Below are 24,659 nucleotides of genomic sequence, written 5' to 3' on the forward strand. Positions count from 1 at the left end.
GAGTACAGTGCTTATAACTACTCAATGTACAACACAGAGTATAAAGTGTAAGGGTCAAAACTATGTAGCATATATTTCCACAGTTAGCAGTCAGACTAATCAATGTACACCATGATGTTTACATTGCAGTGGTCAGAGGTAGATGTTCTCTTATGTTTGCTGTCAGTGGTAAGCACCCCTTCAAATGTTGGTTGTTAGTGGTGTGTATGGAGTACTAAATGGTGGTCAGTGGTGAGTCCCCTATAATATGGATGTTAAGTGATAAATGCCACTATTGGTGCTGAGTGGACTGTTATCCATTAGAGGTCAGTTTCCTAGAGATGGTATTGTAACCATAAGAAGTTAGTGTTTAGTGCTCTCACTCTAAGTCAGTGTTCAGGGCCCATCTAGGTGGTCAATGCCTCCTTTCATTGGTAATTATTTGCATTAGCAAATTCTGCAGATTCCACATCCCTTGGTCTTTTCCCCAGGATGTTTTGTCAGAAACATGCAGACAAAATCAGGGTATATATCTTTGCACCTGCTGCTGCTGACGTACAATATTAGTAACAGTAGGTTTGTGGTGGTGTGACAGAGGCAAAAATCTTTCCCTGTAGCAATATAACTCTTTATCCATCACCAATAGAAAAACAGCAATGTCCTGTAAGTTTTTTAGGACCTGCAGAATTGTTTTTGGTGCGAAACCAATAGGCTTTGCAGAAAGGTACTCCTTTGTGTGCCAAAGATTGTCTTCCTACACAATCCTGGGATGAAAATCTGGCCAAGGTAATCAGTTATACAACATTCATGGAAAACTTCAAATTTCTACTAAACTTAAAAAGCTAACCAAATCATATGCAAGAAAATAGAAAAATCTTAAAAGGTATATCTAAAAAGGGAAACTAATGCTTTACCTACAGCCATACCAGCACATCTATCAGCTAAGTGCCCCATCATCTCATTGCAGAGTTTTTTTTACTGTATTACTTTTCATGTATATGTGATGCGAGTAAAAACACCTCAAATAAGGACATTGCCAACTTGCGGACGTAAAGTCTGGTCAATGTACTGCATACCTATCACAAGTGACCTATCATATCATACTGCAGGCACTCCATTACCACACATTCAATGATGTAAGGCTGCGTAAATAATCAAGTACAATACTTTCCATGTCCCAAATCTAAGCAATGGTCTGTCATGGGTTAGTTATGGGGTGGGATAACTAACTACTAGGTATGACTTTTTTTAATTATCTTTTTGACACCTTTACTTAAATTCTAGTTACAGGTTTACTGTAAAACGCTATTTACATAACTGTGTATGTTAAAGTAAGTAGAACATAAATAGAAAGGATATGTGTATGTTTTCTCAGCCATACTGTAAATGAGTCTAGAAGTAAAACAACAAGTGATGTGCAGTTGTAGAAACAGTATTAGATTTTCTTTGAAATGATTTGATGCATAAAATTGAACTTTTGCATGTCTTCCCTCCTAATGAAGATTCCATTTCTTTCTGGAAAAATAAATGATATTATTGATTGTGTGTTCATACTTCACTGTGAGATTATTGCTTGGAGGAAGCAGAAGTGATGGTTCCTGATGTAGTGGAAAATTAGCCTCATTGTCACTCACATGACTGGTGCCTGGATCTTGTTCTTTCCATTCCTTAAGTCTGTCTTGTGGTATTTACTGAACTATTGAATACTGTGCAGAAACCTGTGTTTTGAATAAAAGTGACATCAACTGGAAATGTTTTAGGGAAAAGGCGGATATTGTTTTTTTAAAAATGACAGAACAGATAACAAAATGGACAAATTGCCTATATATTGTGGTCTTTATGGCATATTACTTTCAGCAGAATAGGAATACAATTGCTAAAGTCATAAAGGTGAGCAAAGCCTCTAAAACCTTTCAGTAACTTATCAGAAATGCTTTATGAGAGGAAACTAATTCATGTGCTGTGTTTCAAAACTTTCAATAAACTGCAAGGATATGTACTAAGAAAATCAGCAGTAAATAGCAGGAACAGTAAACTTAGGTAATAAATCAAATTTCAATTTACTACAAGATCAGTGAAATATTTTATTAGAACTTAAGAATAGTTAAGTAAGTAAAGTTGAGTAAAGTACTAGGAGTAAAGCAGTATCACTTTTTTGTTTTTAAAATAGTTTGCCCTTACTATTTATACTTATTGATCTTAAGTATAAAGCTTTGTAAACACATCAGATGGTTGTTGTCTGACAAATCAAGTGCGTGTCCAGCGCTTCCTTGACATTGTTCATCAATCTGCTTGACGAATAAACGATTGGGAATGAGCACCATGCTTTTCTATGGAAAATAACAAAGTTTTGTGACTTCACTCTTCCACCCACCTCCAGCATGCTGCGTGTACAGTGCTGATTCTTTAAATCACAAAAATCATCAGAATTCATCTGATCTTGAAAAAAAGTTTTTAGCAACAATCATTTGACATCTGTTTGACTTCTGTGCAGGACCTAAGTCATAAGTCAAGTATAAGAGTTAGCAATACTGTTACTTAGTAATGAAAAAGTAAAAAGAACACTGCACATTAAATACTAGCAATTAGGTTGATCCGTGGCAAATAGGTTAGGGAGAATCACATTTGTAGCAAATATATCATTGTTTGCATATCTCTTCTCAGCCCATTAGTATTTTGCTGCAAGTTCTGTTTACATGCATACAGAAACACCAAATTGATCCCAGGGATGTAACATGATATATCTGGGCAATGTACAGTTTGTCTATGCTAAACAATTGCCGCTACAAGCGTAGCCATGTAACATAACCATTCAAGTCAAGCCAGTTTCCTCTTGCTATAACAACCTTATTATATGTATATTGACAGGTGTAATGCAGCTGACAGTTGTGGAAAATTCCCAGTCATAAATAATGGACACATTACTGAGATCAGTATTGACTGTATGCCCGTGGCCTGTGTACTCTTACATTCAATTGTATGTATTTGCAAGGGCATTGTACTGTAAGCGTGAACATTTATTTTTTAAAAGATGAAAGAGACATAGTCAGGCTATGTCAATACCATAATTATGAAAAGAATTAAATGATTGTGTTTTTGTGTATTATTTTGTTAGACTACATAATAAAAATACCATACATATTCCTCAACAGGGAAAGAATTCAGATTACATATGTATGTGAATACAATAGACCTGGTTGACCTAAGCAGTTCAATAACAAAATGAAACAAAGATTTGCTTCTATTGTCTATTCATATAAAAGCAAATTCCTGCTTATTTCAAAGGAACATAAGTGGTTGTTTACAGTAAACATTGCTACAAGTGAGGATTCTCAACTTTTTTAGTAAATCGGTCTCATTATCCTGGTTTTCCTTCCAGAAATTACAGCTTTCTATGTTCATTTAAGGATAAATAGTTGGTGGTTTAGTCGTTAACATTGTTATCTGGTAGTGTTGTGTCCTGGTATTTTTTACTGGTGCAGATTTGCATAGGCTTAATAAAAGACAGAATATTTCTATATACCTGAGATTTATGAAATCTATAAAATATGCATGTATTGAATTGTATTCCTCACCAGGACCCCAACTTGGAAAAATGGTTATTTGTGCCATTTCTGCTGTCATCTCCATTTTCTGTATATCACAGAAGCTGTGTCCTTATTTATTATTAATTCACCTTACTTGAGATTAATGGCTGCTCCCATTCGGAGCAAAGTTATTGACTTTGCCAGCAGCAAGCTTATTTGAAATGGCAAAACTAGATCATGGTCATGGAAAATTGATGCACACACACAGTATGAAATCATTAAAACAACGTCCACCTGTTCATTAAGTTAGATTATACTTTCAAATTTATACATATTTTTAGGCTGCTGCAATATACTTACTTTAATATAATTTTTACAAAAAAATTATATTAAACTATATACTTCCCAATATATTTCTTATATAGGCACTGGCATCATTTAATTTTAAAGTGCAAAGATCCTTTTTTATGTTATAGAGATAGGAAGATATGTTATTGTATAATTTATGTAACTTCATTTAATGTCAGGTTTGACAACACTGCCTGACAGGTGCTGTCAAATAAGAGAAATGTGAAAAATGTGTGACACATGGTCACATAAAATATTGGTTGAAAATATGTTTAAAAAATGTCATGATACTGTCCAAGTGATGTGTGGATAGTGGGGAAAAATTAAAGTAAATATCTTTATTCTCTAAAACAATATTTGGGTTGTGAATTCCTTTTTCTGGAAATTTACTCTAAGGTCAGGTTCAGACCTGCAGTGGTACCAACTGCCGTTAGCACCTTGCCAGCTGCTTGCACTGGCCATTCTTGAAGAACCCCAACATTTGACAACAACTAAGGTAATTCAGTAAGATATTACTGTGCTAGTAAAAAAACTGTAATCTGTAACTTGTTTCTGCAGACATGTCTTGAGTAGAGATGCCTAATGAGATGCAAAACGTATATACTTTTGTATCCAAGTAGCATTCTAATTGCTTTGACTTGAAAATGGACCAATCAAATTCTGCAGCTTTGTTTTTTTGCATCCCAATAATCAACTCTAGTCTTGAGTCTTGGGCAGAACTGCATAACCTGGCCTCTGGATGGTGCCAGGAAAATTAAACGAAGACCATGAGAAGTGGATCTCTAACATGGAGCAGACTGGGAGAAGTGGACTGTGTATTAGAATTCATATATCATATGAATATATTGGTTTGGTTAAAAGGAAAAAGTAAAGAAAATATTCTTTTTTTACCAATGTATTGGTGGTATGTGAACAAGCTAAACTCCCTTCGAAAATCAACCCCAATGTGTGATTAATATGGAAGGCTCTTGGCAGAACTTCATCAATAGGATGTGTTCTGTTTAACTTGTGAATAATGGTAAAGGTTTTTAGCAGAACTCAGCAACAAGATTTGTTCTCCCTAATAAACACCTGAAACCTCAAAATGATATTAAGTATTGGTGAAGACTCTGAGCAGAAAGGCACCAATGAGATGTGTTCTGCCTATTAAACACCAGAACCCCCAAGGTGGGATCTTTGGTGAAGGCTCTAAGTGAGACCTCATCAATGTGATGTGTTCTACTTAATGAAACCCTAAGGTGTGATTTTTGGCAAAGAGCCTGAGCACATTGAGTCTTGTTATGCTTATGTACCAGAAATGTGCCAAAAGTTTTATGACTTACATATGAGTGTATAATCTGATCACACAATCCCTGTTGATTGGCTTTACAGACTAGTAAGGAGGTTGATCAAGTTGTTGGGCTTTATGGGAAAGCTAGTTAAATCCTACTTTAGTGCAAAGATGGTAGTACCATGAACTGCAGCAGAAATGCTAAACATTTGAGGATAACTGCCTTCATATCTGCTCAGGTTAAAGCTCAAATATAATGTAACCACTGGTTCATCTCTAGGAGCTATTGCTCTTAATCAAATGCTAGAATGAAGCTGTAAAAAAGCAGTAGAGTGATGCTATGTTTATTGTGCGAGTCAAAGATGTGAAGATTGCAATCCCTTTAAAGCTCTGTACAATGTAAATGTTATGATTGTATAACAGAATGACTTAGGGGAGCATTAAACATTTTGTCTATCTGGCTATTTGATTAAACAGTGTCGCTCATGTGCTTCTGTTTTAGCCAAACTTGGTAAGCTTACTGAAAGCAGATTCAGCTCAGCACCTTAAATATAACCTCAAACTCTTTTCAAGGAAAGGATAGAGTAAGCCACATGTGCACTTCTTTCAAGTGTTCCTCTCTTAGCTAAGTGCTAATGGCTGATGAAATCACAATATGGGATCCCAGATATAATTCCATCAAGGCAAATCCAAACAATGTAATGCAATAAATGCAAACAAGCCAAAACTCAAACCATATTATTTTAAGTAAGTTTAAACTAACCTTACAATCAAAGAAAGTACACCCTATTATCAGTAGGAACAACATAATTATACTTTGAACATTTTTCCCGCAAAGGTAAATTACAAATTACAAAATAAATAGAATTTTGTAACCATAGCCACCCCCAGCATCGGATGTTGCAATTGATCTAAGATGCTTAGAATGAATTGCTTTCTTGATATTGTTGCATGTAATTAAATTCTTTTTTAAGTGACTGCTGTCTTGATAATAATATTTATCCAAAAACAATGCACCTAATATATTAATACGTATTATTACTTGTGTTGTTTCCTTTCATTTCTAGGTCTGTTTATGCCTGCTTTCATTTAATAGAACATTATTTGACTAGCACTGTATTCACTGCTTGTATAATGAAATCATTTTCTAAAGTTTATTATTTTTTTAAATAAGTACTTATTAAGGAGTAAATGTAAGGGTGTAGTTTTTTAATTAAACATTGCCCAGCCTGGCTCCAAACAGTTTGTTTAAGTGACTACTGTTTTCTGGAAGGCGGTTTAATTTGTTATATTCCAGCTTGGTTCCTAATTAAAGAGAAACGTTTATGAGAGCGATACAGTATATAGAGTTTGCTAACCTTTCCTTCTAAAATGCAACATTCTAGATTTTTCTGCTTATCTTTTTAAAGCACAACCTACAAGCCTACATTTTGCTGCAGATCATTTTCACATAGCGATACCAGCCATAGTGGGAGACACATTTTACTATTAATATGTATAGGATAAAATGCAACCTTCTTTTTATGCCCAGTTCAGCTACTTATAAATATGGAAAAAGCAGCAACTTTGCCCTCTTGGCTCAGTATTCTTAAGTTCTGCTTTTTAGTCTACGAAAATCAATACCTAGCTATTATCTAACACAATCAAACTGAATTTGTTAAGTCAGATAATGAAACATGCTTATTGTTGTGTCCCCAGTCTATACTAAAGGTTTCTCATTATAGAACGTGCCATTATTCAAGGTGATGCAATAACTCATTACAAACTTTTCATATTTTAGCCTTTGTGAATTTAGAATGGAAAATAAATGGAAATGAAACAAGATTGATGGCTGGTTTCTCTCATTACTGTTCATTTCTTATTATTGTTCCTTTGAAGGTTAAGGAAGCAGCAAGACGTGACTGTAGTTTGTCTGTGATAACATTTCTTTCTTTTTGCACTCCAGTGCAGTAAAAAGAGGGGTTCCCATCTTCTTCATCATTGTATTATTGTACAATATACTCATTAGGCTGTAGTCAGGGCCACCATTGGGGAGGAGGGGGGACAAAGTGTACTTCTGTACTGGACTCTGCTCAAAAAAACTTGACTTTTGCAATGCTAAACGTTTTAGATATGGGGAAGGGGGTCCAGGAATTGTATCCAGTATTCTAATGGCAGCCCTGGCTGTGGTCCATAATAAACTATTCAAATGTCGGGTCACACCAAAATGAGGCAGTACAACAGGAACCAGAGCGGTTAAAATGTGAAATTACAAATTCCATTTGTGGTAAACCTCAATGATACGATTTTTTTTCTACTAAAAAAGGGTTCTACTAGAGTTCTAGTTGAGCTGTGATGAACTTAATCGCAGGCTCTTGAAAGATGGACATATACAGCAACGGTTATGAATATTCCCACCAGTATGTAAAATAGAAGAATAGAGTAGCACAAAAATAAAGAGCAGAATGTAGATTTGTCAACCCATCAGTAAACTTGTTATGGGGTCTTTGGTTTTCAACCTTCAGGATAAAAAATATTTTATGTAATCTTTTCCTTCCCCAAGGTTATGCTATGTGTAGATGCTAGATTTTGCTAGATTTTCGCAAGACAAATGTGTATATCCACTATTGCTAGAGAGGATCACTAATAATTGTTCCCAGCAACAAGAATTAGGCATTTGTATGGGGATTTAGCCCTAAAAAAAGAGTGATTAGCTACAAACCCCTTGATTTTTGTTGGCTGACATGGCTGGTAAAACCATTGACAGTGAATCAGGAAAATCTCAGAAAAACATGATGGGGGTTCTAATCCTTGCCAACCATATCAAGAACAAACAAAACATTTGGCTGTTCATATACTGTAATAATGTAGACTTCACTTGGATTCAGCCACTTGGGATGTGTAAACTTATTTTTGTCCACTAGCTCTTAATTATTAAAATTAGTTTTTTACACAAAATAGATTTATACACAGATTCAGGATAATGGTTCTGTAATGTATTGCCCATTTTATGTGCACTCACTATAAACTCACTATAAATCTTTTTACTTTTTGTTGTTAACTAGTAGATAAGGTCTGCTCATACATACATATTCTTAGTAGAAAGTGAGAAAGGAAATAGGTTTAGAGATGGAAACTGTTACTTCAGCACAAAGGAAGGAAGTGCTGGCATAGTCACACACAGGCAGAGATATTAGCCTTTATAGGCTGTGTTTGTTGCTGTTGTGGAAACGATTGCTAGAATATGTCAGGACACCATTTAAACAATATTACAAATGGAACCATTTGCTTGCTGTGTTGGATTCTGAGTACACTTCTGGCAAAGAAAGAACCATTGCTATTACTATGTTTAATTGATGTCCTGATATACAGAGCATTGCATTAGAAGAGTTATGTAATCCAAGACTTTCCATGATCACTGATTAAGGCTTCTCGGGAACCTGTATTATGGCTACTCACAGGTTTAGTTTAACTTATCTCTTCCTCAAGCATCTACTTACCTTTCTGTCTATTCCCTGTTGTTGCTGTTAAGTTGCTGGGAGTCCTGTGTTGCCAGAGTTGTTGGTTAGAAAGGTTTATAGCTTTCCAATGTGATGGTGCAGATTGGACAAATATGGTCATATTAAATGAGTTCCATGTTCCTCTGGAGGCTCTAAGTATAGCTTTTGGCTCCTGGCGCCAAAAAGAGCAGTGGTGGAAGAAATGCACTGTAAGAATATGCTAGCAAAGAGACTTTAATGCAAACATGATGCTTTGGCCTAAAAGCTTGCCAAGTGTCACTAGGAAAATGCAAGAACCCTCATCCGGTGGCTGGGGGTCCTTAATGGGGATCCAGAATATTTATCCCTGTTTTAACGTTTGGACAAACAGGGATTTGACCTGCACCTGTCAAGACTGAAAAATGAACATTGCTGACAACTGCTTAACAAAATGTCAGTTGCCCAATTGGCTTTTCATGCTTTGCTCCAATATTTTCCGAGTTGGGTAAATAAGCCCAGTGTAGAGAAATTGATTGCTTAGATTTTTCTGAGGTTGATTTACTCCATGCTTTTTAAGGTCAAGAAGGAGGAATACAATGTCATTTTATTACTTCTTTTATTACATCAAAATACAGTCCAACTTTACAATACCCATTCAGTTTGCCTTGATCACTCATGTCTCCTTAATAAATCAAAAACATAAACAATTCATTTTGCATGATAATTATTTTTCCTGAGAGTTGTTCCAACTCAGGAAGGTAAAGAATAATGTACAAAGTACAGTATAGGTATGTAGTCACAGTCTGGGCTCGCTCCAGGATATGAACATATTTGGCTTACTTAAAATGCATATTTTAAAACAGTGAATCCAAAAATTATCAGAATATTCAGTTTTGATAGTTTATCACCTAACATACCAACATATATTCTGTTATTTTGTTCTGCTCTACACTGTTCAAAAACAAACTTTACTTGGTTACTACAGGTAAGTGAACTTTGCATATTGTACTACCTTATCAGATAAGTTTTTATAACCAGGGTCATACAGTTTTATAAATATTGTATGTATAATGTAGCTCTGAATTCTACACTATTGTTATTACTGTACAAAATGCTGTGAACACAAACTTTTCTTTCTTTTCCCGATTTAACTTATACATCTGGCAGCTGCATGAGTTTTTGCTTTATTGGACAATGTAGAACAGCGTTGACTTAGAATGAATGATTTTGTCTTAATTATTCAAATAGCATTAAAATTCATAGTTCAAGGCAACTGTAAGATGGGCCTTTTGATCTTCCTTATCTTGATAAATTTTTTAACACTTCTTGTTCATGTAACCATCATGTATCAAAGAGCCAGTGGAAATGGATCTCTCCAGTATTAATGTTCTGTGGCTAGAGACGACACTTTTAAAGCCTTTATATTTTCAAAGGAAGGAATATCACCAAGCAAGAGATTGTGTGGTTGTTGCTAGGCAATTAAGACATACAAAACAATACCGTACAACACAATACAATACAATGTTACACGATAGATAGATAGATAGATAGATAGATAGATAGATAGATAGATAGATATAGTGTATACTAGTGTAGTGTATAGTATAATTGACAAAGTAAATGCTTTTGGTTTAGGAAAGGGCATGTTACAGATTGGAGAGATTTTTAGATAATTCAACGTTTTCTTTAACCTTTATGCAGTAGATGAAATATGTTGAAGTTTTGGTGACATTTACAAGTCTAAGAATGATTGACAGCTTCACTGTTTTTGAAATCAGAATGTTATAACATCAGTACGATTTGCATTGTACATTGTATTTTGAACACCATTGCTAAATCTAGCATTGTAACTAGAAAACCTTCAATAATGCTGTGCTACAAAAATGTTTGTGGTGGATTTAAACATGCAATTATCAATACCCTTAAAACTATATAGTAAAAAGTGTGCAACTTTTGTTGTTAGTACAGTATACAAAGATATTTCAGACAATTTTGGCTTTCCAACCTGTGGCAACACTATGGAAAAGGCTTTTTTTCTGTTTCAGCATGATTGTGCACCTGAACACAAAATGTCTCTAAAGATATGGTTTACCAAGTTTGATATGGGGGAATTCAAGTGATTGGCAGAAAGTCCTGACATCAATCATTTAGGATAAACTGGAATGCTGATTACTTTCCACAATTTCCCATCCAACATCAGTAACTCATCTCAGAAATGGTCTGTTGGCTAAATGACAAGGTAGAGAGGTCAACCTTATAAGGTTTGTGGATGGGATGGATCCAACAAAAGTTTGGCCATATAGTGTGGTTAAAATAATTGCCCTTTTTATTAGTTGTTGGAGATCACTTCGAGAAACGTGAAGGTATTAGATATTGAATTAATCTTCAGTTTCCAAAGCTCACAGGGTTATAGGCATTTGATATCCATGTATACTTTGCACCAACGAAGATAAGCCTTCAGTTCTAAGCGTTGAAAGGTGCCCGCAGCACATAAGGAGACAATTTCATCTGGCTTATATCGCTTAGCTCTTAGTGAACACCATGTCTGAGGTATTCTAAGGACAATGCTCCTCTCCTACTTCTCTGCTTGGCTCTTCTGTAAAACAATTAAAACTATGTCAGAGAAACTGGTGCCATTTTCTGTAAACAAATGCTACTATTTGTAGCACAATGCCATGCAGGAATCACGGAAACCTTTAGAGACTCCTTTGTACATCTTATGACATCTAAGAGAACAGAATTATGCTGAATTGCTTGATGATAATGTATTATATTCAAAATAATACAGTGCTTGTTTTGGATTCTACTAGTGAATGTCATGTTTATTCTCACACCTTTACTGCTATATCTGCAATGGGTCATCCTAAATATCACAGACACTGAGTGCATGTTTTCCAATGTTTTTATAGATATACTAAACTTGATGTCTATATCAAATTTAGAACCTAGTTAGGCTCAATTTAGATGTACCTTAGTATCCAGTAGACCCATTACAATACATACTCTTATTGGGCCATGTATCAGCATTATTAAATCAACTTATTTTTTTTAAGAAAGAGATAGTCCTGTTACTACCATGTGTAAAACAACCATTGTTCTCAAGCTGTCAGCCTACAGATACATACAGACATTATTTTTTTGCCAGAGATAAACATTTATGATCATTTTAGGTGCAAATCTAACATTTGTACAGCCATCCTCCGGCATTATATAGTGATCCATTGTGCTGAATCACTTATTGACCAACAGGAATGGCTGCTGTTGTTTCCACCCATAGAACAGAAAAGAGCTGTCTGTATAGCAACCAGTCATCCTGCTGTCATTTGAGCTTGGTATAATAAAAACTATTAATGAGTATTTCCAAGGATAAGAAGTTTTTGAAGGTGTGTATAAAGTTTAAGCTGAGACATTATGGTCCCAGGGGGCTGCGTACACCAATGCATCCCTATTATCAGGGAAAATTTTCCAGTTAAGGTAGGCTGGAAAGCCTTGACTCTTCTTGACTTGAACAGTGCTTGTGTATGTCTTATTACAATAAATGATTGATGTGTCTGAATGTAAGCATTGGGTTTAAAGGGATGTCTTCAATACTGCTAAAACATCAGCAGGCTACTTGGTGACCAGATCACACAAATGTGAATATTTGATTTCATAGCTTCATGCGTTTAACATTGGACAAATCAAAATGTGCCTGACATTTTATGTGCATGTCTAGATTTAAATGTTAGGAAAATAAAATAATGGAACTAAATTTAGATTTTTCCTTCTTCAATAGATTTGCCACACCATTAATACTTATAAGAACAGGCTGTAATTTAAAAATAATTACCTAAGATAGTTAAACTCACATAGTTTTACTTTCTAATAGACCCTGACCTAGCCAGAAGTCTACTGGAAACTATACCAACAATACCAAAAATAAGTTTACAATAGATTTTTTTATTGTTTTTTACGTTAGCTTTAAAATGGTTAAATGTTTTGCAAAATGATGACATGATCACAAAATGTTGTTACTGAAAAGATCTTATTATAAATATGATGTATTTTTAACATTTTGGTAATATAGTCAGAATCTTGCTAGTTGTTGAACAATACAATAGCCCATGGCATCTTGAAGGATATGGTAGTCTTTTGTAATCAAGGTCAAAATGTTAAGGGTTTTACTATTGTAAAGATCTTATCATATCTTTCTCAATCAAGAACAGCCAATATCATTCTTACAGTATTGTTAACACAAAGGCCCCAAGTGAAGTATATCAACAAACACAAACACATAAGCAACTTTTTATAAAGCACTATATTTAACAGCCAAAAAATAAAAGTCTATGGTACTACTGTGCTCCAGTTTCTTATCATGTGAGTCTACAATGAAGATTTTACTGACATAAATTCTCACAAAGATCCTCCTTGTCGTAATCTAACAACCTGGTTTTAGGTCACATGAATTTGAGTCAGAGCACTGCAGTAACTGTTTTTTCCAGTTGTTAGAAAAGTGTTTGTATAAACTAAGCATGCCTTATGATTTATTGAAAATGTACTAAAACAATTTTCCCAGCAATATGGTCATTCATTTAAAGTGACCCTTCAGGTACAAAAGTCTGCAAATGTATTTCTGAAAAAGAATATTTATCTATCTTGCTATGTACTCCTTCAATCACAGCTTAGGTAAAGAGAATTTTTCTTTTAATGAAACACCAACACTCCCATCTGTGTTGATCTGTTGAGCAGACATGATGTTCGGCTTCACGTCTGTGCCAAATTTGACCCAAATATCAGTCATTTGGCCAAAACAAAAAAATCCAAACATCTCTGATGTTATATTATCTGATTTGATATGCTATACCTTTACAGCAGACCTAAACTCTAGAAACAAAAAAACTACAATCAAGCAGTTTCTGGGGATTTGCTAAGTTATCAGATCATAGTCCAGAAACAAATTATTCAACAGAAAGACCAGATTCCAGGATGGTCTGTTGGCGATGTAAAGCTGCGTACACACTTGCAATTTTTGTCGTTGGAAAGGATCTTTCACGATCCTTTTCAACGACAAGGGACTGCACGATGCATGAACGGTGCTGTACATACAGCACCGTTCATGCTCCATGGAGAGGGGAGGGGGAGAGCGACGGAGCGGCACCCTGCTGCGCGCTCTCCCCCTTCCTTTCATTAGGATCGGTTGTCGTCCATCGTCCGTGGATCCGGCAGGACGGTCAATCGGACGATGGACGACACCGACTGTACACACGGCAGATTTTCGCCCGATATTTGGCCGATGCCGATTATCGGGTGATAAAAATCTGCCGTGTGTACGTAGCTTAAGTGTTTACATGACTTCTTATCCTGGTGTCCTTCATTCTATGGTCAGTCAATGTCTTCAATTAGGTTGTATACAAGTTGTTTAAACACTTTTATTGTGTATTTTTCTAGTGTCCTTTGTTCTTATCCATAACATTTTCATGGCCACACTTGAAGGATCGTGTCTAGGAAAAAGAATGCAGAAATAGCTCTTATAAAATTTCTTTACCTATATGTCTAATTTGTGATATTTGACCCCTTTTTATTTTACAGTATGCAGTAGGAAATGTTTGCATTAGATGATTGTACCTGTGACTTTGGGAAGCTCTCTGTACTGTGGCCATACAGAAGAAGATGCTTGAGTGTTTTTTCATTTTGGTGTGTCACTCCACATTCATTATGGAATGGTATCCCATGTGTTGGGTTAGGGCCACTTAGTTATTTTTATTATGTTAGTAATGCACCACAATACATATATTTCCAAGCATACTCCATATTTGAAAATGCAGATAGCCTCAATGCACAGTTGGATTGATCTGATTGTTACATTGTCCTAAGAAACATGTAAACATACCTTATAGCGTGCTTGCTAGGTGTATCTGGGGTATCTTTTAAAATTATTGTTCTTGTGATACACCAAACCTTGGTATTCATATTACTGTACATGCACATTTTCAAATGTAAAAGGTAAAGAGATAAAGAAGTATTTTTCCATCGTACAGAATGAAAATGCTGAATTTAAACACGTAAGAAATGTTCTGTTTAAGTGTACATCTGCATTCTTTATGTACTTAAAGTCTGACCTCTAACCCTCTAGTAAATTGTTTGCTTGTTTTGTCCCCGGTTGTAAAGATAGTATGTTTCCATTGCCTTTATCTGATAATTCCATATCTGATGCAAGAAGGAAAGTGGGCATGCTTTCAACTTCTGCCTGGCTTGGGTTCATAAGGTGATAAATTGAGTTGCAACATAAAAAAAATATCCTCAAACATGCTAAAATGTGCAAACATATAAAGCTGATTCCAACTCAAAGGTTTTGTAATTAGTGTGAAATAAATCCATCTTCATTTTAATGATCAGAATTGTTTTACATCATTTTATGTGCAATGCTGAACATTACTCAGTCTTGTTTTGGCCTCATATAACACATTTCTACTGACTAATGCTTAATAAAATAGTGTAGCTCTTTCTGTGGCACTGGCAGGAAGGACAACCACCTGTTCTTTTGAAAGATTAATGAGCAAGATGTTAGATTCTCCCACAGTTTAGTATTGTCTGCTTTTCCAAATCCTCTACATCTTGCGTTTTTGTACTGTGAGTGCATGCTGCAGATCCTGACACACTAAATACGATATATTTGCTACAAATGCCAAGTAGTTGTTATTTATTAGAAATGATTAAACATCACTCAAAGAGAATGAAGCCTATGGTGAACTTACAGGCTTCATAAAGTTGTAGGTTTCTGCATATTGAAAAAAAAAGGGATTTGCACAAAAGAACAGGAAATGTCATTTCCTGTTGATGTGTGAAAAGCCATCATGCACGAATAGGTTTCAAGCTCTTTTATGGTATTAGAAATAATGAAAAAAAATCCCACTATAGAAGAAAACATATTTTGCTTCGGAAACCGTGGTTTTTACGAGCAGGCCAAGGTGTTTATTAAAAGTGACAGTTTTAGTGCTTGGAACCAACTAATAAACTGACAAGGGGACTTAAAAGAATGAGTTATTATTCATTTGGTTATAACTTATCTTCCTAAAAGAAAACAAACTGCTGCTGTAAATGTTTTAAAAAGTTTTAGCTGGAGTTTGGCTTTAGTATGTTCTTCACATATCTGTCTAGGACTACCCTGTCAACAAGATGACAGTGCTGTGATGATCTCAGTTCAGAATGAACAACATTGGCACTTTGATACAAGAAGTGCCAAATTAGTAGACCTACTGGTATTAAACTATGTGACAGGAAACTCAGAAAAACAAAACCTTCCGTTTTCATGTTAATAGTGGCCCGCATCATACCTTTCAGTATTGTTTTTGCCTCTAGTTTTACTTTAAGTGAATATGGCCTAGCAGTTTATAAAACAGTCCTCCTATAGTCCTCTGTTGGGTGATGTGGATCCTCTTGTGCTTCTAAGAGTCTCAGTTTCTGTAGACTTCAATGGACAATACCTGTGCATCATGGCAGTGATCACAGATGGCTCAGTGGTTAGCACTCTGGCCTTTGCAACCCAAGGTTACAGGTTCAAATCTGTGCCAGGATACTATCTGTATGTTCTCTTAGTGTTTTTGTGGGTTTCTTCCTACATCCCAAAAAATGCAGTTAGGGTAATTAGCTTTTCCACCCACATTCTCCCTAGACTGTGTTAATGACAAATGAATATGGTAAGGACATTAGATTGTGAGCTCCTTTGAGGGGCACTTAGTAATATGACAATAGTAAAGCACAGTGTAATTTGTAAGTACTAAATAAATACACGTAAGTAATAATATTTAGTGGCATAGTCAGTGTGAAATTGATTTTTTAGTTGTCTCCATGAGTGGTCTAGTGTTCAAGTTTCATAGAAAAAAGAGATTTGTATTTTTTCTGTATCTCACTTTCAGTCTGAATGACAAAGGCCACTAGGACAAACTAAAGGAGTGAATTTCTGCAGTTAGAGCGCAGAAAGACTGTGTAATCTTTTAAACCTTAAAGAACCCTATCACTGTATAGGCAACGTGAAGATCCCATGTCATAAAAAAGGGGTAGAGTAATCAGTTTTAAATGATTATATTTAGTAAAAAATCCAGCATTGGTCAGGCATTAAAATATATATCTAGGGAAATATTTTTTTACTGTTCCCACTAATTTTGTAGGTAAATAAATTATAACATTTATCATATATTTAGTTCACACATTTCCTACCTGATAATTCTGCCACTTTTTATACTTATTTCCTTGCGAGAGCTCACAACATTAAAACAAAGAATAAAAATGCCTAGCTTTGTTAAACGTGGAGGTCCCCCATTGTAATGCAAAAAATGAAGCTATAGTGATCATGCAATCCTTATAAAATCAGCAAAACAGGTGTATTTTTGGCAATGTTGCACAGTTTGCACTACATTGATACAGGCTGTTATAAAATTGTATAGTAGCCTTTCCATTCTCTTTAAGAATAAAACCTAATACTTACAGGTCACTATTTTCCCAGCAAACAGATGAGAAGACTTTTATGCATTTTAGATAGCTCAGAATAGTCTGTTCTGTGTCTGATGATCCAAATATTAGTGTCTAAGCATAATCAAGGCTTTGGTTAATTTATACATGCAACTAAAAGCATACATAAAACACCATGTCAAACAAATAGTTATTCTGGGGTTTTATGGACACCAGCCAAACAATTATTTATGGAACATGACAGGACATTTTTATTACGTACATTTTTTTTAGGTTTGTGTATACAGTATGCAGCTGACTTATTCATTCACCTTTCCCTAAATACTGGTTGGACTAAAATCCTTTTTTTTCCTTTTATAAACACATTCTATTACAAACTGTATACTGTATGACTGTCTTTCTGTAAAAAACACGGGCGATTAAACAATACAATAAAAATTGAGCTCATTAACCAATCATAGTAAGGAATTCATATACAACAGTTGGACTGTTTGTGGGCTAGGTGGTCAAGAGGAGACAGAGACACAGCTGATAACCACATGTTCATGTTGGGGGAAAGAAAAGTGCTAAAGTCTATCTCTCCCCTTTTTTAGGTTTGGACTGAGCAACAAAAGTTAGAACAGTTAAAATGTTGCCCACAGGTGATGGCCCTATAGAAGCTATTTATAAATGAGACCCTGGGGCACCATGAGGCACTGTAAGGAAAAAGAGTTTGTGCACAGAGATTTGGCAGTAAGAGGGGCCTAAATATACAAAAGAAGTTTAAAAGAACCTGAATCCTAGTTCAACTGGTTAGATACGCTTTCTTTATGTACACTGATGTGGTCACTATCAGACTAAAATTTATCTGAAATCCAGAATGTTACTTTTATAAATTTGTAAATGTTTCCATTCACATCCTGTTGTGTGTCCAGGTCAGATACTAAAGAAATAGATGCCTGGATCTGACTACACCTTGGTTATCTGCTGCTGTAGACATCTCTGTGACTTCTCTTATCCAGGCTGATAAGGTGCAAAATAACATATCAGTGTGAGTAGAAACAACAATAATTTTTGTCAGAATTAGGTCCTCCAAAATTGAGGTTGGGAAAAGACACGGTTGTGTGACCTTCATTCCTTCTTCCTTGTTCATTATGATGATAGAAAATATTAGATAGTTTGTGGCAACTGTGGGCAACAGTAGCAGCACAAACAACAGATGATGATGTCCTCTGGGCTTTACACCCAAATTAGATTATGTAGGAGCAGAACAAGTTATGTCTTGTATGTATGGTACATATGAGCTAACACTGCTATTCAGTATTCTCCAAGACAGCTACGAAAGATTTGGCTAGATGGAATGTGTAAAGGTTAGCTTGTTGATGAGTGTAAATGTAAAAGAGAAAACAGCAAAATGTTTATAAAGCAGAATCTGGAACAAGAAACTAATTTTTATAATACAAATAATAAAATGCCTTCTGAATATTCTCAATGTTGCAGCAGAAATCGAGAATCAATAGACCAAGCTAAATTTTTCCAACTTCTCTTGTCCAATTTTGATGAGCTCATGAGAATTGTAGCTTCAAGTGTCTGTTGTTGGTTGAGAGGATTGGCACCTTGTGTGGTCTCCCTATCTGCTACAACAGTCTGGCCATTCTCATCTGACCACTGAAATCAACAAAGCATTTTGCCAAGAGAATTGGCACTCACTGGATATTTTGCTTTTCTGAACCATTCTCAGTAAACCCCAGAGATGGATGTGTGTTAAAATCGCAGCAGTTCAGGACATTCTGAAATACTCAGATGAGTAAGCCTGGACCAAAAACATCCATGCCATGTAATTGAATTAGTTTTTATACCCAGGCAAGAACCATTTTCAGAAAGAGAATTATTTTATTGGCAACCTACATATTTCTGTGTGCATGTTTTTGTTTTACTGGTGAATACAACACACTATACTATGTGCTTTTTAGGGGGTACCTTATCATTTCACACTTTGATGCTTCAACAACTAAATGGTAATGATACAAAATTCTTCACTCAATTTTATCAAAGCCAGACTGGGAGAAGTGTGACAGCTAGTGTACAATTAAGGAACCCGGAAGGACTAGGGGAAGGTTATCCCTACTGCTCTAATTTTTTAACAGTCATGAGAAGGATACCTGTCTATAGTATAAAATTATACATGCTACCGCTCTTTAAGATACCCTGTTGATAATGAAAATGTTTACCCTGCAAGCAATGTCATATATTTTAAAGGTGTCAGTTGACAAAAGAGATCCACATGCCTGCAAAGGGAAAAAAGTAGGCCATACCATCTCAATTTAACTAGAATAAAGTGGTTAATACTGCCAAAATGGAAAAATATGTAGTCTGCATCCACACCTATCCGTCTTGGGTGTGTGAACCCTTTTTAACAGTAAAGATGTTATCTTAAATGTAGCATTCCAGTGGCATAAAACTGAACACTGTAGTACTAGCTGCACAACAAAAAATACAATTTTCGAGTTATTTGATTGCTCAAGGTACTCTAAAGTTAGCTACACAACAAATATGAAGTACCAGAGAAACTTGAAAGACAGCTAGTCCAGGTAGGCAATACATCAAGAGAACGACCAAAAATACACTCTGCATATATTAGGACAGAAAATACAAGAGACAAACTTCAGTCTTTGTAACAAAACATAACATTTTATGCTACTTCCTATACAGCCTAGAAAAACATATTGCAGAAGGAATGAATCATACACTTAGAAAAGTAGAAAAAGCCTGTGGATGTCAACCACATAAACTGGAAAGATCGTTATGGTAGTCTGATATCTACTCATCTGCTTACCTACAAAAACAACTAAAACTTTCATATAAACGGTAGAACGGAATGAACCTGACTTGGAACATATTTAGCGTATGGGAACCAAAGCTTATGAACATGTACCAGCAGAAGCATACAAAGGTCCAATGAGTCTCAAAATGGAACTCTCCATCAATAAATTAATAAATTAGGCTTTAAGCTCATAAAGTGACACACATTATTTTAGTTACAGCTAATCTTGGTCAAGAAACCCAAGTAGTATCACATTGTTTCTAAAACTGATTTAACTATTAAGAAGAAATTAGTGGAACACCTTCATTTGAACCTAGAAAGCCTGCAGGATACAATAAAAGCATCCTAGCTGAATGCCTGAGCTGTGTTCTACCGTAACCTAGGGTTCAATCATGTAGGGAAACACATAAACTGTCCACCTTTTAGAATCATAGGTGGACTATATTTACTGATGGAAAGATGATATATTTCAATAAACATGTTTGGAAATTTACTGGGATATGTATGTGTTCTAAAGCCATTGCAAGGCTTCCAAAATAAGATTATGCATGTATTTTATCTGAACTGAACACAAAAAAGTTATACTTAAGACCCAAGATTGAACAAAGTATGTACAAAAATAGAACTTAAGCTGCATACACATGTGCAATTATTGTCACTAACATATTCACCATCTATTCCGGTTTTGGAATAAAAATATATATATATATATATATATGTACACCTAAAATAGTGATAGGGAATGTGCATAAAACAATGACAATAACTATTGCAGATTTAAGTTTGTCAGAATATGTGGAACATTTGCAAAGGTAATTGAATGTTTATTAGAATTTCCAAGTAAAGAATAAAAAATGAGAATCAATGCTCTATCAGCTCGAATCACCTATATTTAGCTTGCTTTACAGAAGTGGAAGATTTGTCCAATGGCCAATGGTCCATGATGATACTGCAAAAATACCCTTCACAGGGAAAAAAAAGGAAGGGACTGGCAATGTAAGTACATGATTGTGTGTTTCTTACTAGAAATAGGTTAAAAATCACAGAGCTCCAACATGTTCTGAAACCAGTCACATGCCCAACTGTTAGTGAATCATTTTAGTTGTAAATGCCATCAAGCCACAGCCATACCAACCTGCATGATTTGACTACTAGGCATTTATTGTTCCAGTGAAAGGGCAATGACATTTTATAGAAATTATACTAGTTGTAACACACAAGAAAGCTGTATTAAAGCAGAACTAAAGTTTACAGTGTGGTGGGTGGGCACTTTCTATAATGTGCAAATTAGCTGAGAATCCACACTGAGCTGCAAATGCATGGCTCAGCATACACTCAGAAGAAAATTACTAAAATATAACGGTGAAGCTTTTAAGGCTGACAAAATGTACAGAAACTCTGCTTCTTTTTTAAACTGAGGTATAATGGTAGGTGCAAATCCTGTGAATCAGACTGTTGAAGTAGAACATCAGCAATTCAGCAAATATATATATATATATATATATATATATATATATATATATTTATTTATTTATTACCATCTTAGTAAAGGAGACACTGTAGGCTTTGCATCCTGGCTTTAGATAACTGGTGGACATTTGTAAAATATATTTTAAAAATTGAAAAGTTTGTGTTGTGTTTTTTTTTAAAGAAATGTTTTTATTGTATTGTATCTGAGCTCTTTTCTTTATTTTACTTTTTTGCTCCTTCTGGGAATGGATAAGGATTACTAACATACTGGTGAACTCATTCCTCTTATTAAAGCAAGGGTGTCAAACTCAAATAGGGCCAAAATAAAAACTTAGACAAAGTCGTGGGGCAACCTTCAAATGTATTGAAAAAATTTAGGAAATTTTTCCTTCTCATTAGATATAAATGGAGACAAAGAGGTTTTGCTTCACATTCAATCTGGAACAAGCTTATATTAGAGAGGCATAAACATTTTTTTTTTAATTTCTCTTTCTCTATTTGTAGCCTTCTGAGTTAAATTTGACTGGTAACCTTTTGCACAGGCTAACAATAATAATAACAATATTCTTCTATGAAAATCCAACCATTCAAGTCCATGCCTTGGAGTAGCAAGGAAATGTACAGCTGAGGGGGAGTGCTGGAAATGCCAGACGCAGCCAATGTGGAGCTAAATCTTATGAGTGGCCCGCCGCTGGAACTCTCCCTTCATTGAAATAGCACCACTACTAAAATTCCCGGCATTATTTGTGTCTATAAAACAGTCCAATGAAGGGCCACGCATAGGCAGAGAGCCTGCTGGTCTATAGACGTAAGGCTGGGAATTGTAGTAGCGGCGCTATTTCAATGCAGCAGCGACCAGCTGCAGTTCATATTTAGAATTCCTTTGGGGGCCAAAAAAAAGTACATTGGGGCACAGATTTGGCCCCCGGGCCACAGTTTGACACCCCTGTATTAAAGGGTGCTCACAGATTCCACCATACATGCCCCCACATCTGTTTTTAGGTGGTGGATTTGTAAAAGATTCTCTGGTACGTAACACCCTAGTTTTGAGGGAAGGAATGGAGCCTAGCTTGGTATGGGAAGGGCATGGGGTAATTGTAAGCTCACTGCATTACCTTTACCTGCCCATCCTTCAAGTTTAGATAAGGTAGTGGTTTACATTTTAGAGTAGTCCCCATCTATTATAAAAAAAAAATTAATAAAAAACATTCAGATGTCTACAATCATGTAGATCATCAGTGTCAGTAACTGACTCCGCATTGGATTAGAACCCTGGTCATCTTGGTTTTGAACTTTTATTTGCATGGTTGCTATTAAGACCTTTTATAATTCTGACCTGATCTTTGTTTGGTAATTCCTGGATCCTGATTACTGGATTACTTGGACATTTTCCTGTTCCTGTGACCAATCAGAATGATTGGCTTCCATTTTAAACCTTGGAGATTCCTGTTCCCTTTGCCTGATTATTGTGGTGTGTTCCATGATCTTGCTCGCTGACTTCTGCATCACAATTGGCACTTTGACATTGACTGTATTCTGTTGGATTGCCTGACAGACCGGCCTCCTGCTGCTGAGAACTGCGGATACCTCTGCTTGCTGTGAGCTCCAGCTACTGGCTCCATACTGAGTCCACAGACTGACAGTTGTAAATGTTTAAGGAGATAGTACCAATCATCTCAGGAAAAAATGTATTGTGGATTGAAGAATTGGTATGCTAATAGTTTTAAGAGTTTTATTTTATTTTAAGAGTTTTTGTTGAAACTTTACCTTTGATTGTCAATGCGATGTTCTGGGGCTTTGTATTAACTTGAAAAAATTGGAAGTCACAAAAGTTAATGTAAATTTGACTGAACATTAGAATTTGTCGGATTTTTGTGATAATCCTTTGAACTCAGATTAGGTGAAATCTGGGCAAATTCACTCATCTGTAGAATACACTGCAGTAGAGTATCCAAATATTATCTAGCATTCTCAAAGCAGTCAGCTGTGACCTCTGTTTGTATTCATAATCAGTCAAAACATGACATGTTATTATTTTAGACTAATAAAGATTCATTGCTTCTTGTCATCGTGCATCAAAATTTTGTACTATAATTAGCATGTAAAAATAGTATTTCCCCAAAGAAGACACCTGCTGTGTATAGTAACTGAAAATGTAAGTAGCTTATAAAGACAATTAAACTTCTTCCTATTTTAACCAAATATGTTTGTGATCCTTATTATCTGATCTGCCTCTGTATTGTTGGGTTAGATTAAACCCTAAGGCGTATTACTTGTGTTGGTTTGCTGAGGTGCTGATCAGTTTTTATGAACTTCTAAAGCAATGCCAGCAACAAATCACAACTATTTGTTTAGCTCCCAAAAAGGTAAAAAACAAAGCCAAATAGTAGTTTTTTAGGTGCTCTGAGATGCACTGACAGCCCGTTCATAATGATTGGTCTGTATTATTGTAACACACATCTAAATATAACATAAATATGTGATAGTGAGGTTGAATGGACACAGCACACAAGATGGAATGATGCATGAGTGCCCCTGTGTTTTTGTCACATATCAAGTAAAAGCAGAAAACTGGGCAGAGTATAAAATGAAGTGTATTCTTTTATTTACTGTAAAACTTTTTCTTCAACTGACACTCTTTAATGTATGGTTGCCAGGGCAAACAAAAACTGAGGCCTTAAAATTTTGCCACTGTTCACTGTATATATAAAATGGGCACACCACTTGTGACTAACATAAATATTGAATTAGAGTAAGTATTTTGAGGGACTTTTAAGGCAATCAACCAGATCTCACTTATATCATAAGTAATAAAAACACAAATCTATTTATATTAGCAATAAAAAACATTTTGTAAAAACATTACTTGGGTTTTGATGACTCCGCATTATTTGGTACGGATACATATGCGTTAATTCAATGCGTTTCATGGAACATTGTCCGCTTCAGCAGGAACAAAATTGCATTCACTTTTTAGGTTATGTGGCTCACTGGTGGAAAGTGCCTATATATATATAGCAGTTCTTAATAAGAGTGTTCAATCCGTTAACAAGGATCACAGCAAGGCCAAGAGGGGGAGCATGTGGTATCTCATCTCAAAATGAATAAGGGTAGAGCATTGATTTTCCTTGATGTTCACAAAAGCCAAACAGTTGGTGGTAAAAGGTTAATTGCCCCAATTGTCTCAGAGTGGATAGACATAATCCTCCACTGTTTAGAGTCCTAGTAAAATATTGTAGCTTAAGCTACGTACACACGGCAGATTTTTATTGCCCGATAATCGGCATCGGCCAAATATCGGGCGAAAATCTGCCATGTGTACAGTCGGTGCCGTCCATCGTCCGAACGACCGACCT

Source organism: Pyxicephalus adspersus, chromosome 2, assembly GCF_032062135.1.
Source record: "Pyxicephalus adspersus chromosome 2, UCB_Pads_2.0, whole genome shotgun sequence".
NCBI lineage: Eukaryota > Metazoa > Chordata > Amphibia > Anura > Pyxicephalidae > Pyxicephalus > Pyxicephalus adspersus.